Source organism: Sarcophilus harrisii, chromosome 1 (genome assembly GCF_902635505.1).
Source record: "Sarcophilus harrisii chromosome 1, mSarHar1.11, whole genome shotgun sequence".
Classification (NCBI taxonomy): domain Eukaryota; kingdom Metazoa; phylum Chordata; class Mammalia; order Dasyuromorphia; family Dasyuridae; genus Sarcophilus; species Sarcophilus harrisii.
The window spans coordinates 656,796,673-656,814,853 of record NC_045426.1 but is presented as its reverse complement, the minus strand read 5'-3'; the positions used below and the strand labels follow the sequence as shown (position 1 = coordinate 656,814,853).

General features: G+C 42.2%; 1 long non-coding RNA gene across 5 annotated transcripts in view; it reads right to left on the bottom strand.

The window, feature by feature from the left end:
* Positions 1 to 4,142: 4,142 nt before the first annotated feature.
* LOC111719226 overlaps positions 4,143 to 18,181 on the bottom strand; it is a 31,683-nt gene continuing 17,644 nt past the window's right edge. For all 5 annotated transcript variants that reach the window (XR_004231223.1, XR_004231224.1, XR_002769442.2 and 2 more), the window contains 2 exons: positions 7,654 to 7,788; positions 4,143 to 6,032 (listed from right to left, as the gene is read on the bottom strand). This is a non-coding gene — a long non-coding RNA (uncharacterized LOC111719226). The remainder of the gene's footprint in view (positions 6,033 to 7,653; positions 7,789 to 18,181) is intronic.

The window sequence follows — 18,181 nt, the reverse complement described above, 5'->3', positions numbered from 1 at the left end:
TACAAGATATATGCATGGGTAATTTTTCAGCATTGACAATTGCAAAACCTTTTGCTCCCATTTTTCTTCTCCTTTCCCCTATCCCTCCCCTATATGGTAGGTAGACCAATACAATTAACATATAACATTGAAGGTCCGGGTGGCAAAGAATATATAGCAGAGAATGTCAAACTGGAAAGAACATATGACATAGAACGTCAGAATTTAAAGGCCCCCTCACAGACCATCTGATCCATGCCCTTAGATTTACAGAGAGACCCAAATAGGATCAAGGACTTGGGGTTACAGCCCACAAATTAATTTTAGCCACCTTCTCCCTTTGCATCCACCTCTCCATCAGCCTGGAAGGATTGAGAGCTTTTGTCTTTAGGAAAACTACCATAATGTCTTGCCAAGGGCAGTGCATATCAGGATGGGATGATTTACAGTTTTTTCTGCCCTGTTGGGGGGTGGGGGAAGGGTAATCTGAGCATCTATCCCGTGGCCTGGGACTGGGAACTCCCCCTTTCCCCCTCCATCCACATAGTATCTCTGCTCTTTCCCCTCTTCCCCACTGACTTAAGCCTGAAGCCGTGGCCACTGCAGCCTCCCCTCTGAACGGTCCTGTCTGACGATGGGCACTGCCAGTTTGTGCCCACTCCTTCACCCTCCCCCGCCTGCCTCCTTGCCTGCCTGCCTAGCCTGCCTTTACATAACCCGGCTGCCGTGGCCGGAAATTAAAGGAGCCAACGTATCGCTCTGCTTTATAACTGACTTCCTGCGGTTACCAATCCACCTTTAGTATCAGACCCAGGTTCCCGCCTTCTCCATGCGCTCCCCCCCACACACACCCAGGCACCTAGATTCCCCATTTTGGCCCCTTAGGGATGGGGGGGGGAGTTGGGGGAGAGATGGGGTCAGGGATGTGTAGAATGAATGCTCTGGAGATTGAGGGACCTTTTTTCCACAATAAAGAGTTTTGGTCTCTCTCTTGCCAGCAAGATACACTAGAAAGAACCCAGTATAAGGAGCCAGAGTCTCAGTCTTGGTGATTCGACTAATTTACTAATTCATTTAACTGATTAACTGGCTTTGGACAAGTCAGTCCTCCTTGTTGTGGGTGTCCATTTCCCCCTCAGTAAAATGATAAATTTGAACCTGATTGTCTCAAAGGTCCATTTATGGTTATGAGAATCTAAGACTGATTTTTTTTTTTTGTCCCTAGAGAGCACTCTATAAAGGGTGAGGTTCTCCTCCCTCCTCCCTCCTCCCCTCCCCCTTCTCAGCTTGGAGTGCATGAAAGATTTTGTTTATTTGGTTTTGATAATTATATTTCAATAGGATTGGTTTCCATTGTGATCCTTCCTACAAAAGTTATTTTGCTCATTTAAAACCATGATTCTGGGGAGTCTATAGGCTTTACCAGGTTTCTAAGTGCTCCAAAACCCCATTAACACTAAAAGTTAAAAATAAATTTCTGATAACTTATGGCTCTCCACACCTCACCAACCCATCCACACACCTGCTCCTGATTTTCTATTATTATACCAATAAGTACCAGGATCCCTCCTCTTCCTCTCTGGCTACTAAGCCCTACCTTAAAGGGTAGCTTCAGGCTTGGAAATGATATCACCAATTAGCTGGGTAACATCTTCTCAGAGATTCAGTTTCTTCCTTTGTAAAATGGAGACCACTTAGCTCACAGATGATTGGATGAGGAGCACTTTGTAAATCCCAAAGTGCTATTGGAATTTATATCATTCTATTCTTAGAAAGTGAAATCCAACCAGTAGTTTTAGTGAAATGGGTGCCCCTCCATCAACAAGATCTCAACTTTCAACTAGGATGAAAAATCCATTACCCTGGGATCTGGTGGAAACCATCTCTGAACTTGGGTGGTTTGTGGTCCCAACAAGTCAAAAGCAAAGAGCAGAAGATGGACAGATTCAAACTTGCTGGGTTGCTTGCTCCTTTGGACTTGGAAATTTATTTTCACCAAAAAACTGTCTAGTCCCACAGTTTGGGTCTGGTGAAGTGGGATGAGATCTGAGTAAGACTTGGATTCTAGACACAATTCTGCCACTAACTTGATTTATGACTTTGGGAAAGTAGTTATAATTTTTGGACCTCAGTTTTACTCTTGAGTAAAATGTAAAATGGGAATAATAATTCTTATTTAACCACCTCCAAGGAAGGTTATGTTAAATGCACCTATAAGGGATGATTATTATAATTTTACACATTATTTCTGGAGCTCAGAACAATGTGACCTTAATATACCCCCTGCCTTAGCTTTGAGCCCTTAACAGAGGTCAGAGATCAAAAGCCAAGTAGAAACCATTGCTCAGGATTTTATTTACTGGAAATTACCATCGAACCTACAGAAAGGAAGTTGATTCACTCAACAAGTCATTCCCTTAAACCTCCAAATTCTCAGCCTTGAGTTTCCTAATTAATAGAGGGGGAAACCAAGTGTGTGAAAGGAAGGTCAGAATTGGGAATATAAAATGTAGATACATCGAGAACTTATCTACCTAATTTTTTAACTTAATTTTTTTTAGTTAACAAAAATGTAACTTTTTTCTCTCTCCCACTTCCCCCATCGAAAAAAAGAAAGAAATCCCAAACTTTTATAAAAAAATATGTAGAGTCAAGCAAATAAAATCCCTGCAAGTAGTTAGCTATTTAAAAGAGATTTACAGAAGTTAGGAATAAAGACAGAGTTCTGAAGGCCAAAGTATGCCTTGGGATTGTAAGGAGGGTGTTGAGAGTGCTAAAGCTCAGAATGAGATAAGAGTGGGGAGGAAAGCTAAAGACAACAATGAGAGAGCTGGTAGTTTGGGGGTGGGCTTGGCTATGTTGAGGGAAAGATGAAGATCAAAGAAAGGAAAGGACAGCTTCCTGAGATAAGTGGTACCACGATGACTTAAAACAGGGAGAAGAACACAACTGCTTAATTCTTATATTGCTTCCATTTTTGTCTGAGCCAAAAATGGCTTTTGGACTGGAGAGAATAAAACTAAAATGGTTAATAGGGAGCTGATGCTTATGATAAGTAAGGCTGTATCAAGAGAACACCTACCCCGCACTGATGATTTCAAGTCGCATGGCACAGATCAAGTCATCTGTTCTTAGAGTACTGAAAAAAGTTAAGGATATAATTGCTAAACCACTGTCAGTGATGTGATGTGTGGAAAGTTATAGTGAAAGGGAGAGGTACCAGTGAAAAGCAGAGTACAGTACTGAAGGTCAGTATCTTAATTTTCCTCCCCCCCATTTAATAGTATTTTATTTTTCCAATTACATGTAAAGATAGTTTTTAATATTCATTTTCATAAGATTTTGAGTTTCAAATTTTTTTCTTTCCCTCCCTCTTCTCTCCTCTCCCTAAGACAGCGAGCAATCTGATATAGGCTATACATGTACAATCATGTTAAACATATTTCCACATTAGTCATGTTGTGAAAGAAGAATCAGAACAAAAGGGGAAAACCACGAGAAAGAAAAAAAAAAAACAAAAACAAAACAAGAAGTGAAAATAGTACACTTTGATCTGCAGTCAAATTCTAGTCTTTTCTCTGGATATGGACAGTGATTTCCATCACAGATGCCTTGAGAATTATCTTGGATCATTGTATTGCTGAGAAGAGCTAAGTCCATCATAGTTGCTCATCACACAATGTTGCTGTTTTTGGGGGTACAATGTTCTCCCAGTTCTGCTCACTTCACTCAGCATCAGTTCATGCAAGTCTTTCCAGGTTTTTCTAAAATCAGCCTGCTCATCATTTCTTACAACACAATAGTATTCTTTACATTCATGTGTCACAACTTTTTTAGCCATTCCCCAGTTGATGGGCATCTCCTCAATTTCCAATTATTTGCCATAACAAAAAGAGTTGCTGTAAATATTTTTGTACAGGTGGGTCCTTTTCCCTTTTTTGTGATCTCTTTGATCGCTGGATCAAAAGGTATGCATGGTTTATCATGCCCTTTGGGAATAATTCTAAATTGTTCTCCAGAATGGTTGAATCAGTTCACAACTCCACCAACAATGCATTACTATTCCAATTTTCCTACATCTTCTCCAACATTTATCATTTTATTTTTCTGTCATATTAGCCAACCTGATAGGTATGAGGTGATACCTCAAAGTTGTTTTGATTTGCATTTTTCTAATCAATAGTGATTTAGAGCATTTTTTCATATGACTATAGATAGCTTTAATTTCTGCAACTGAAAATTGCCCCTTTACATACTTTGACCATTTATCAATTCAGGAATGACTTGTATCCTTATAAATTTGGCTCCGTTTTCCCTATATTTAAAAAATAAAGATTTTATCAATGTCTTAACTTTTATAAAAGGGAAGAAAATGAAATTTTGCAGCCAATAGACAAGGAAATTTGACTTACATTCTTATGAAAGTTCTCGATTATATTATTAAAGAATGGGTTCGTAAGGATGCATAAAAGGAAACAGTAGTCACATCACTTCCAGAATAGATCATTCTAGACTAATTCTAATTTTTGACAGTTGCTAAACTAGTTGAGAAAAGAAGTGCTGTAGATATTGTTGACCTACATTTTAGCAAAAAGTTTGATCAAATATCATATGCTATTCTCCTGGTGATGATGAAGGGATGTGAGCCGGTTGATATAGTTGGATGGAGTAGGAACTGGTTGAGTGGGCAGAATCAGGAACTAGTTCTTACTGTTTACATGTCACTGAAATGGAAGGATAAAGGAGCCCTGGGGATCTATATTAGACTTTATGCATTTTTGACAGCAATTTGTATGAACGAAGAGATGATGTCCTTTTCAAATTTGCAACTGACCTCAGACTAGGAAGGATAAGCTAAAAACTGAGTCAGTGAGTCAGGATCTAAAAGGCTTAATCTAATAAAATGAACTTTAATAGAGATAAATGTAAAATCTTACACTGGAGTACAAGAAATCAGTTGAACAAGTACAAGATGGAGGAAAGGAAACATAACTAGATTTGAAAAAGAGATTTTATCCCACAACAGACATAAATCAACAGTGTGATATACCCATAATAGAGTTTTGGCTTGCAGGAAAAAAAGGATGAATTTCCAGAAATAAGGAAATGATTATTCCTCTGTCCTTTGCCCTGGTCAGACCACATCGGGATATTGTGTTCACCATATTTTAATAAGCCTGGCAACCAGCATGGTGAAGGGCCTCAAGTTGATGTCATATGAGGAATTCCATAGCATAATTAAGAATGCTGGCAGGAGTGGGAGGAAGAAGGGAAAAGATTATGATATCTATCTTCAAGTATTTGAAGGACTGTCATCTGGAAGAAGGATTAAATCATTCTGTTTGGTCAGAGAGAGCAGAACTGGCAATAATAGATTTTGAAAGGAGAAAAAGTGAGATTTGATGGAAAGAAATCTTCCCTAAGAATTAAAAGTTTTCTAAAAATGGAACAAGCTACTTTCAGTTGTTGGTGGGTCTCCTTTCGTAGGAAGTGTCCAAACAAAGACTGGATGGCCACTGGTCATTGTGTTCAGATATCAATTCTTCTTCCGTTATGAAGTCCCTTCCAATTTTGATATTCTATGGTATAAGAATCTGAAAGTACCATAGAGCAGAGAAGAAAAAATGTCAGAACTGGAAGGAACTTTAGAAAATAGAACCCAAAATAACAGAGCAAAAAAGAGAATATCTGAGTTGAAAAGGACCTTAAAACAGAATGCCAGAGGGATGAGTGTCCTTAGAATATAGAATGTTAAAGCCAAAAAGATTGAGATATATAAACAACTTGGAATGTAAGAATTTGAAAAAGTAATAGCACATGGAATATTAGAGTATGAAAAGCCTTAGCACATAGAATGTTTCAGTCAGAAAAGACCTTAAAAAACAATTGTTGCTCATCCTTCGTTCTGGAAGAGGACAGTCACTAGGGTAATGTCTTGAGCTGTGGCTTCATTGGAGTGGGGCAGAGAGGTACAAAATCATCAGCTTCACTCTCTCCTCAGGGATCATTGAAGTCCAGTGGCAAGGCAAAGGTCAAGGTGATGATCCAGGATACTTAAAAAAAAAAAAAAAAAAACAGAATGTCAGCACTAGAATAAATAAAATCATAAATGAAAGGGACCTTAAAATTTAGAGTATGAGAGCTAGCAGGCACCTTAAGACACAGGCTAATCAATCAATAAGTATTTATTCAGCACTAATTGTTCCTAGGCTAGGGATACAAAGATAAACTTTAAAATATTCCTGCCTTCAAGGAGGTTGAGATTGCGGGGGAGAAATACATATGTAGATAAACACAAAACTAGTACAAGATGATTGGAGTCACCAGCAACTAGGGGGAGACAGAAAGATTTCATGTAGAAAGGAGAATGAGCCAAACCTCAAAAGAACAAAAGTGTTCATATGAGGAACAGCAGAAAGACCAATTTGTCCAGACCACAGAGTACATGGAGGTGGGATTTGTACAATAAAGCTAGAAAGTGAGTTTGGGGCCAGGTTTTGAAAGACATTTGAAAATGTCAAACAGAGAAGTTTACGTTGGACATTGGAAGTAACAGGGAGCCATTGGTATTTATTGAGTAAGGGAGTAACATGGTCAGACTTGCCTTTAAAAAAAAATCTGTTATGTAACTATATAGCGCTAGATTAGAGAGAAGATCTGAGGTGGGGAGACTAGTTAGGAAGCTGTTATGATAGTCTAGGCAAGAGATGATGAGGGTTTGATTTCTGGTGGTTACCCTGGGAGAAGAAAAAAAAGAGTATAGATGGCAGAGATTTGGGAAAAGGTAGAAATGACAAGATTGGACTACTGAATTTCTAGACTATTAGTGCTGGAAGTGGTTTGGGACAAAGAATATCCAAATTTAAATGAATTTATATATTCATATAAAATATATACATATGTAATATGTATATATATATAATATACATGTGTTTGTATTTCCTTTATATGTACATGGGTAATTTTATATGCATGCACACATATATTCATTTTACTCACCTATTGTTGTTTTTCCAGACGGGATAATTGAGGTACTTAGAGGTGAAGTGAATTGTTTAAGGTCACATACTATAATTAGACTCCCATCCCCTCATTCCCCATAACAATAATTCCTTCATGTATTTACACTCCCCTATACCCTACTGAAAAGATACTTCATCTCTTAGAGCTCCAAAAAGAAAACGAATAGGAAAGCTTGTCAGTAGCACAGAATGCTAGGCTTGGAGTTAGGAAGATCTGAATTCAAATGTGGTCTTGAAACCCTAACTTGAGTCCCTCGGGTACTCACTTTGCTTCAACTGCCTCTGTTTCCCAATTTGTAAAATAGGGCTATAATAGCACCATCTAGGATTATGGTGAGGAATCAAATGAGATACTATTTGTAAAGCACTTTGCAAATTGTAAAGCCTTGTGTAAATGCTAGCTATTATTATTATAAAGGGAAAGGACTATTAGATGTGAGGATTTAAAAGTCAACTGTAGACTCTCAAGATGTAGATATAGAAGTTAGATTAGAGGCAGAGAATTCTTTGGGATCCTGGACAGTGGGGCAGATCACCAGGGAAGATGGGGGACTTGGGAGGAGCTTGGTGCCTTCTGAGGCCTAATGTCAGGAGAGACACCCCCTGAAATTTGTCCTCCCAGGTCCTTCGGGCTCAGGGGTTGGATGGATACCTGGCTGTCTCCAAGAGGACATCAGGTCCTGGTTGTTCAAAGCAAGTCTCAAAAAGATTCTGCTGCCATGATCCCAGAGCAAAGCTGAGTCCATATCTCTGCTGCCATGATCCCAGAGCAAAGCTGAGTCCATATCTAGGAGGGAAGCAACAGAGATGTGACCCATTGAGCCCAGAAAATAGCAGGAGAGTTGGAAGGAGCCACTGGCTATAGGTCTGCCTGACCCTCCTTGGGTGGCACATAGTGGGAATAATTCTCCCGAACCACAGGCCTACCCATGCTACTCCCCTGATTAAAAAGTTTTAGTGGCTCCCTATTACTCTTCAAGACTGGCATTTACAACCTTTCCTAATGTGACCCCAGCTTGCCTCTTCAGGCTTATTTCACATCATTCCCCTCCCTATCCTCTATGTTCCATCCAAATTGGCCTTCTTCTGTTCCCATAGATGACATCCCCTCTCTCACACTTGCACGGGCTGTCTCTCTCTCTCCCCTCCACCCCCCACTCCCAGGAATATTCTCCCTCCTACCTCCCCTTGCAAAATACCTGGCAGCTTTCAAAGCTCAGACTATGGGCCACCTCCTACAGGAAGCATTTCTTGATCCCTTTGAACTGTGACCAACAGTTCTTACTTTCCTCAAACAACAAACATTTATATCTGGCTCACGGGTCCTCCCCCACCCCCACCTTGTAAAATGAATGCTCCATGGGGAATGGGGCTGCATTTAGCTTTATTTTTGGAGCCCCAGCACCTAATTCAGGGCCTTACAGAATGAGCCCTTTATTAAATACTTATTGAATTACATTTTGTCAGATCTTCCCCCACCCCTTTCCTACAAGGTTTAGCAGATGTGTGTATAGTAATCTGAATTCAACTTTCCCTGAGCTCTGGAGGTTTTGGGGAGGGGGAAGGTCCTGGTATCAACCAGCTGTGCTGGGCTCACATATTAAGGACTCCAGGAAGCCCTCCCTTAATGTTCCCCTCCTCTCCCCCTGCAGTGGAAATGATGTCTCCTTCCTCTTAGCCGGGAAAGCATTCTGTTAGATCACCCCTTAGGTAATGACCACATTTTGCCCTGTATTACATATACCTCTGTGTCTTATCTCCCAGGCTGCCATGGAGGCTTCTCAACGTCAGGGGCCCAGGCTGGCTTAGGGCACTCAACTGCATTACCTGTGAGCAAGTCAACTAACCTCTCTTGAACCTTTTCTGTAAGAATAACTTTAAAGTCCCAACTTCAGGTTAAAAAATCCAACTGTACAAGTATAGATTGGGTGGGAAGCCTGGATGTATCACATTTTTGAAAATAAGGATTCAGAGATTTTAGTGTCTGTAAGTCAACAGTGACCTGCCAATTGAAAAATTATCCATGCATATATTTTTCCCCTGAGGCAATTGGGGTTAAGTGACTTGCCCAGGGTCACACAGCTAGGAAGTATTAAGTGTCTGAGACCAAATCTGAACTCGGGTCCTCCTAACTTCAGGGCTAGTGCTCCATCCACTTTGCCATTCAATTGTCCCCATGTATATGTTTTGAAAATAAAAAGCTTTAATAAAAAAAAGTGATCTGCCAGTCACAAAATTTCATGTGATGGAAGACTCTTTGAAGAGAATCATAGCATCCAAAATGAAGAAAGGAAATGCTAGCCTTTGGTCAGATCCCACCTGGAGCATTATCTTCAGTTTTTGGTGCCTTATTTAAGGATATTAATAAAGTGGAGCCTGTCTTGAGCTGACCAGGATGTTGAGAGGACTGGAGATCAGGCCATATATGGAAGGACTGACTGAGCAAAGGATGCTTAGCCTGGAATAGAGAAAAATATAAGCGTATTGGAAGTACTGCCAAGTGCTTTCTGGTGTCTGTGCTAAGTACTGAGGTGACAGAGAAAGGCCAAAACCTGGTCCCCTTCCTCAATAAGGTTACATTCTAATGGGGGAGACTACATGCAAACAGCTTTGTACATTTAAGAGTAAAAGGGAAGGCATCTGACAAAAAAGGTTCTAGCAAGAAATGGAAAATAAGATTTATTCTCTGTTGACCTCAGAGGGCATAGTGAATGGGGAGAAGTTCCAAAGAACTCAATTCAGTTCAATAGAAGGAAAATCTTCCTAATCATGAGAGTGGGGATAAGCTGCTCCATTTAGGGATTCTGGGACTCTTAACATTCCCTAGCCCACTTTTGGGCTTCCACTAGATAGAACCTTCTGGTTCTGAGTTCTCAAGGGCCATCCGGCTCTGATGTTCCAAGTCTCTGTGGTGACATTCTCAGGGCCAGAGTTTCTGATCTCAGGGACTGTGGATGGACATCAGGCATGGGGAGATCATGCATACACAAACCACACACACACACACACACACAAAGAGCCACACAGGGGTACCTGAATGTACATTCACACATATCCAGCAGCTACACACACACACACACACACACACACACACACACACTCCCCTCCACTCCACAGGCCATGGTGAGAGATTAATAACCATGAGCAGTCGCTGCATTCCCGGCGACAGGCTGAGCCCGGCTTTCTGCAGAGTCAGCAGCTCCCTCCCTCTACTCCCCCCCTCCAGCCATCGATCGGCTCCAAGCCCCACGCCCTGCCCCTGCGCACCGACTGCTGCGGCAGTGAGGAGGGGGAGGGGAGAGCACTGGGCCAAGGGGGATGGGGGAGTCCCCTCCCCCTTCCTCTGCAGTGATTCCTCCTGGCCCAGGGCCAGCATCTCTCCCTCAGACCCACAGAGACAAGGGGGAGGGGATTCCAGCAAGGGGGACGAGGTGTGAGCTAGGCTACCCACGGATCCAGCCAGCCCTGAGCCCCGGGAGGAGGGCGTAGAGCACACAGTACCCAGCGTGGGGTTGCGAGCTCGGAATCCCACCACCTGGAAGGTGCCTTTCAAACCTTCCATTCAGCTCTTTTATTCCGCAGCTGGGGGAAACTGAGAGCCAGAATGGAAAAAAAAAAAAAAAACTTGTCAAGTTCACAATCACTCCGGTCTAGGACCAGGGCTGACCTCCCTCCTCCCTCTCCACGTCCAATCAGTTGCCAAGTCCTGTCATTCCTAAGTCTGCAAGAGTTCTTGCCTCTGGCCCAGCCTCCGCTCCCCCTGCACCTCCCCCATCCCCACACTTGAGCCTTTCATCTCTTCTTGCCTCAAATAGTATGCTAGCCCGCTTCCTTGCCTCCCTGCCTCCCTTCTCCGATCCATCCTGTGCGAACCGAGGTAGAGGTCAATCGGTGCTGCGAAGGGAAGCTGGGTTTTAGAATCACGAGAACTGGTCTTGAATTACGTCTGGGACAACAATTCTAGTTGTCTGACGGGAACTTGGACATCGGATTCCTCATCTGAAATAATGGGGGAGGGGGAAGTGCTGAGGGGCAGGGGGAGGTCCCCTCGGCATTCCATTGACTATCAGTCTCATAGAGCTACTGTGAGGAAAACGGTTTTTAAACCTCTAAAATGTTAGTTTTTGCTATGTCATTACCCTTCTCAAAAACCACATGGACCCTAGGACTAAAAGAGACAGAGAGCAAAAGAGAGAGAGACAGAGACAGAGAGATAGAGAGACAGAGAGAATCGTGTGTGTGTATGATGGACTATCTGTGCCCTACTTGTGGTAAAGTCTTCCAAGTTCATATTGGTCTGATCAGCCACAATCTACACAGTATACCTTCACCCCAACATAATATTATCATTTTGATCCTCTTCAATAGCAAAGGACAATATGCACGTATGTACACATATATAGTATGTGTAGACATATATATTATGTAAATACAAATATAAATATAGATATTTCTGATCTTAGCATCAGAATGACCTTTATATATTCAATGCTCTCTGTAGCCTTTCCAACTTAATCTCACACCAGTCACAAATTTCATATTCCAGCTATATGCTAGACTCTACTCCATCCCTGTTCTCTCATCTTCTCTCCACTCTCCCTGCCTTTGTTCATGCTATTCCTTCATTCCTGGAACAGTATTTGTCTTCTTCCCTGCTTATTCCCAACCCTCAATTCTGTTTGCTAATACCTTTTCCTTCAAAGCTCAACTCCAATGCATTTCAACAAGCATTTAAGTGCCCATAAAGGTTAAGGCCCTGTGCTAGAGGTGAAGTTACAGAAATTAATACAATAGGAGTCCTGACCTTGAGGAATCTGCAATAGAACAGGGAGAAGGAGGATGATACAAGTAAGTGAGATAAGTACAGTGAAAGATCCAAATTGGAGGAATGGGAGAGCACTATGTTTAGGGGAGGGGAGGGCAGGTTCTAAGGAAGGTTTTATGATAGAGATGGCATCTGAATTGGACATCCAGAGATGGAGGTGAGAAGAAGAAGAACTGAATCCATTACAGACATGAGAGTCAGCATGAGCAAAAGAAAGAAGCTACAAGAAATCGAGACAAGAATGGGGTAAACAAGAGTTCAAGTTTGACTGGAATGTAGAAAACCTGAGCAGAGAGGAAGATGAGATAAGACTGGAGAGCTAAGGATGAGCCAGATTTAAAAAAACAAAAAGTTAAAAATCTTGAATTCCAAAATGAGGGGTTCACATTACATTCGGTAGGCACTGGGGAGCCAGTGACAGTGTTTGAGCCAAGGAGTGACGTGGTCTTAGCTTTGTCCTAGAAATGTCGACTGTTCAAGCAATGGAGAAGATGTCTTGGAAAAAGAACAGACTGGAGGCAGGAAAACATGTTTGGAGGCTCTTCATAATAATCTAGGCAAGGAGAGCCTAAACTATCGTGGCTACAGGGAGAATAGAGAGGAGGGGCTGGCTGTAAGAGATATTGCAGAGGTAAAAATGACAGGACTTGGCAACTAATTGGATTTGTGCGGTGAGGGAGAGGAAAAAGTCAAAGATAACTCCAAGGTTAGGAGCCTGGGAGGCTGGGAGGATGGCAGTGCCATTAACAGAAATAGAGAAGTTGGGAGGAGGGGCCGGTTGAGTGAGGAGAGATAATGGGTTCCGTTTTAGACAAGTTGAGTTGAAGGTGCCAGCAGGCTGGACTGAAGAGAATCGAGATGCACAGCAGACAATTGAGGGAAATGGGACTGGAGCATAGAGGAGAGCTTTGTGGAAGGGGATGCAGAATGGGAAGGCAATCTGCAGAGGTGATCCTCAAAGCCCTGAGAATGGGTGATCCACAGAGGGGAAAGTGTGGAGCCCTTGGAAAAGCGGGGCAAAGACAGAACCTTAGAGGAGCTCCCACATTTTGGGGGGAAGGAAGCTGAGGAACCAGCAAAAAGCACAGAGAATTAAGTCTTTCCTGCCTCTCCCTCCCCCTCACCCCCAAGCAAAAGTGATCTCTCCTCAATCCTCAGAGCCATGGACCTGGATCTCTGCTCCTTTATACTTATCTCAGTCTCCTTTCTCCCCCATGCCTATTAGTTTAAAACTTCTTTGAGTGTAGGGTTTATGCCCTATCCATCCTTTTATCTCCAATCCCCAGCACGATGTAAGGGGCTTAATATTTGTTGGTGTGAATTGCTCCTATGTGATGGACCCGATATTAGGCTCCAATAGAGAGAGATATATGCTAGTTGCATGCTTCCTGGATTAAAACACCCTTAGTGCCTTCTCATTAGCTACGGCAGAAATGTATTTAATCATGGAAGTTCAAGGCTAGTAGGGACCTAGAAAATAGATCATCAGAGCTGGAAGGTGCCTTAGAGACTATCTGAGACTAATTTCCTTATGTGTGAGGCAGCATGAAACAGTGGATAGATTTGAAATCAAGAAGTCCAAAGTCTCCACTCTGATACTTCCTAGCCCTTTTGGGCAAGTTACTTCACTTTTCTCAGTCTCAGTTTCCTCATCTGTAAAAGTGAGGAAGTTGGGTTAGATAGCCTCTAGCTTCCTTTGAGCTCAAAATACACGATTTTTACAGGTGGGGAAACCGGGGCCCAGAGAAAATAAATGACTTGCTGCCTTTAGAAGACCTCCCCAGATTTCCTAGTCCCTGTTAGAAATGACCGTCTCCCACCACCCATCCTTACATAATAATTTTTTTACACTTCTCTATCCACAATCCCAGATCAGAACACGAGATACTTAATAAGCACTTGTTAAAGTGGATTTAGTAAAGTTTAGAGCAACTAAGGGAGGACAAGAAACCCCTATCTCCAGATCTTCACTTCCTAGCCTCTTTCAATGGTCTTTACTATTAACCTGCACCTCTTCCATTCCTCCCCATTCTGATCAAGCATGAGGGGGCATCAGGAACAAACCAGCAGAAACCTCAGATCAGGCCAAAAAAAGAAAAAAGCTCCCAGAATTCTCCAAACAAAACAAGGTCTTTTTGCCAGCTACGGTTCTGCAGCCTTCCCTCTGGTTCCTCTCATAGCTATTCTATCCTTTCCAGGGAAACATTATCAGGGTCCTGGGCTACATACCTTGGCACCCCTGGGATAGACCTGACTGTCAGTCAATCAACAAGCATTTATTAAACACTCACTACTATGGGTCAGGTGAGCAATGGATAGAATGCTGGGCCTGGAGTAAAGAAGACTCATCTTCCTGAGTTTAAATCCTACCTCAGATACCTACAAATTGTGTGAGCCTAAGCAAGTCACCCCAATTTGCCTCAGTTTCCTCATTTGCAGCAAACCACTCCAGTATCTCTGCCAAGAAAACCCCAAATAGGGTCATAAATGAAAAATTGAACATTAACTGGAAAGTAATGTGAGGGGAAACACTATTGGGAGGGGAAGAGTGGGAGGGAGGATTGGAAAAGGCTTCCTCCAGAAGATGAACTTCAGGCTGAATTTGGAGGAAGCCTGATAAAACAAGAAGCAGAAACGACTTGAAGCATTCCAGTCATAGGGAGCATCCAGTGCGAAGACACTGAGTCTGGAAGTTCCTCTTCGCCTAGCACTTTCTGCTCCTGCTTCTGTCTCTCATTACTGGAAATCACTTTATATTGGTTCCCTTTAAGGTTCCCTTCTCCTCACTGGATCCACATTTCCTTACTCACTGAGCTCCCATGCTTCTCACTGAACCACAGTCCCACCTTATCTGCAAAACATATGGGGAGGAGAACATATCTTGTGTGAAATCTGGCAATAGGCTGACCTCATGATGAATACACCTTTGTCTTCTGATGTCTATTCCCACAATCCCTCTGTCTTCCCAATATTACTATTGTATTTGTGAACAAGAAATATTCATTTGATAGCTGTTCTTCTCCACAATGCATAATCTGGTACCTGCCCAAAGGGGATCTCCCCAGACTAATTTTGAGCAGAAAGGGCTCTAACCCTAAATGCCAGCAGAACCAACCCAAAGTTTCCTCCTCTTACCTACCCCACCTTTAAGTAAAGGTTACAAGAAATGGTGGAGGGGTGGGTGGAGCCCATGGCATACCAATGCCACCCTGAGTTGCAAAATCCCAACTAGGAGGGCATGCCCAGGCGGCACCTATTCAATCTGTCCCTGGGGTATAAAGAGAACAATTTTGGAAAACCCAGAACCCAACCTGGCAGAGGGTGGAACTTCCCTGGATTCCAGGTTTTTAGCAGAGCTCCCACTAAACCATGGCAAACCCAAGTCACTTGAGCTATTGTCAGGCAAGAAGCAAACACCACATGCCATGCTCTGCCTAGGAGGAGGGATCTACTTTTGTGGTCCCAATCTCAGTTAGGATGATTGAAGTTTGGTTTAATATCCAAATGTTCAAAGTCACTGCCTCATCTTATAAGTGAAGAAAGTCCAGTCTAAAGTAATTAAATTACTTGCCCAAGGTCACATGAGACAGTAAGTTCCTGGGAAGGATTTGAATTCAGGACCTCTAACTAGAAATCCAATGATGTATAGATGGGAGACATGCTGGATCCTTGAATGGACTCATTGTGATGGAGACCATGCCTTACTCATGGCAATAAATTAGAGGCACCTACAAGAACCTTTGAAATGACAATAAGAGCAGTCACATTTCTTTAAAAATTTTAATGTTTATAGAACACTTTTCTCAAAGTAAACTTGGGACGTAGGCAGTGAAAATATTTCTTAGCCACAATTTACAGATGAGGAACCTGGAACAGGTACAGAGATGCAAAGGTTCAGACCAAAGCCAGTTTTCCTGACCTTGAGTCCAACAATGTTTCCTCTAAGCCAGTCTGGATAACTCATAAAATATCAGAGCTGAGACTTGAACTCAGACCCAGTTCCAGGTCATTCCATCCTACTGGTTCTAAGACTGACAGTCATAGATTTCCTTGGGCAGACCAGTGCTCAGGCACTCAGGTAAACCCCCATAGAGCAGACTGATGCCTATCTAGCTGGGAACAGAATGATTTGTCAATAATATGAAATGATTTCTACTTAAATAGAATCAATGCATTTGCAATTTAAGAGTTGAGATGACATTTGGAGTTGGGAAGGGGAGGAGACTGGACAAAGCATTTATTAAGTGCCTATTATATGTTGTACCTTATAAATATTATCTCATATGATCCTTACCATAACCCTTGGAGGTAGGTGCTATTAATATACACATTTTACAGTTGAGGAAACTGAGGCAGACAGCATTTACACAGTTAGTGTCTGAGGCTCAGGTCTTTCTGACTCCAGACCTACAAGTTCTATCCACTGTACCAGCTAGCTGTCTTGAAAGCTCCACCATCCACTACCCACCCTGCCCTGTCTCTCCAGATTATTTAATCCAAACTTCTCATTTTAGAATCAGATTTGAGTTAAGTCTCAAAGTCATCCAAGAAATGAAGGAGAAAAGAGAAAGTATCCAAGAGACAGTATTTTTTAAGTGCTTGAATGAATGAAAAAGGCATTTATTAGATAGACTCACTACTGTGCTACACACTGTGGATGGTAATAGAATAGTAAAGAGTCCCTGGTTTCAGGGAGCTCACATTCATACCAGGAGAAGACAGAACATAAAACAGTCCTGGTTTCAGGGTAGATGGAAAGTTTGAATGAAATGAATGGCAAGGACCAAGGATCTTGCAGGGATTAGAGAAAGCATGGTGGTCTTCCATCACATGGGAAGGAATAGAGTTGGCAATTCCCATTTTATTCAAGCCAAATTGGGTTCTGGAAGCCCTGGCTGCAGGCAGGAAGTGAAAAAGGAAGGAAAGAGAATAGGGGTATACATGGTGATATGTGGGAGCCAGGGGTTCTTCCTGCCATTCCCTAATGAAGACTGAATTATAGTAGTCAGAGCTGAATTAGGCCTGACAGAGATTGATGCGGTATTAGCTGCCTTCTCTGATTATTAGTGAATGTGAACAATTCCTTTGGGTTTTGGTAGCGTGTATTTCTTTTTTACATTATTTTGCATGGGTTTAAAAATTAATGTATAAAAGACCCTAGAAAGTACAGGAAATAAATAAGAGAGAGAAATGGCCAAAGGTAACTATGGAATGTGTAATTCAAAGTCGAGGGGAAAAAGGTAACAAAGAATGAATGATATAGAGAAGACGTATCATAGTTAGACAGAACACTATATTAAACCAAATCCAACATTTATCTGCCAGGCATTGTGCTAAGTGCTGGGGATACAAAGAAAAGTAGAATACAGTCCCTGCCCTCAAGGTGCTCACAGTCTAGTGGGAGAAATAACTGGGACATACGAGAAAATTTATTGATTGAAAATCTATTTGAAATAGATGGAAGGTAATCTTATAGCAGAGGGTTAGCATCTAGCAGGTAGAGGAAAATCAGGAAGGACTCTCATCAGAAAGAGGGATTTGAGCTAAGTTTCAGTCAACTATGGATTTTAAGAGATGCAAGGGGAAAGGGTACAGAAGCTTAGGTGATGTGTATAATACAGTCCCTGACTTCAAGGAGCTCAGTCTAAAGTAAAACATAAAAAGACACTGGGGGAGAGGGGAAAGTGGAAGGAGCAGCATGATGAAGTCCAGGAGAGCAACTGGATGGAAAATGATGCCTATTGATGACTGCCCGGGCTTCTTCCTTAAACAGAGGGTCTGGAAGGATCCCTCCAGCCTCCCTAGTAGCAGGATATGCTGAAGAAGTGTTTCAGAACTGATGTCATCTTGCAAGATGATGAGTTTCTGGAGAGTATGATGAGGGGCAGGTGGACAACAGGGAAGAATCGGGCTCAGTTACCCTTCCAGGCCACTATTGGAAGAACTAGAATAATCCTTGTGTGTTGAGGCAGTTTGAGAAGACTGCTTAGAGCAGGATTTCTCAATTTTGGGGGGGGGGGTCCTGATCCCTTTAGCATTCAGTCTGATGAAGCCTATGGACCCTTTCTTGCAATCATGTTGCTAAATGCATAAGGATACAAAAGAAACCATTTCTATTGAAATACAGTTACCAATTTTTAAAAAAATAATGTTTACAGATCTCAGGCTAAAAAACCCTGCCTTCAAGGATGAAGGGAATTCTTGGGGTTACTAAGGCATGTGTGTATGTGTGTGTGAGAGAGGGGTGATTGTTTTCCAGGTGAGAAGACAGTATGAATAGGAATGAACTTGGTCTGTATGGGAATAGGGAGGCCTTTTTAGGTCGGAGGAGAAGTTGAAGGAGGAGATGAGTCTG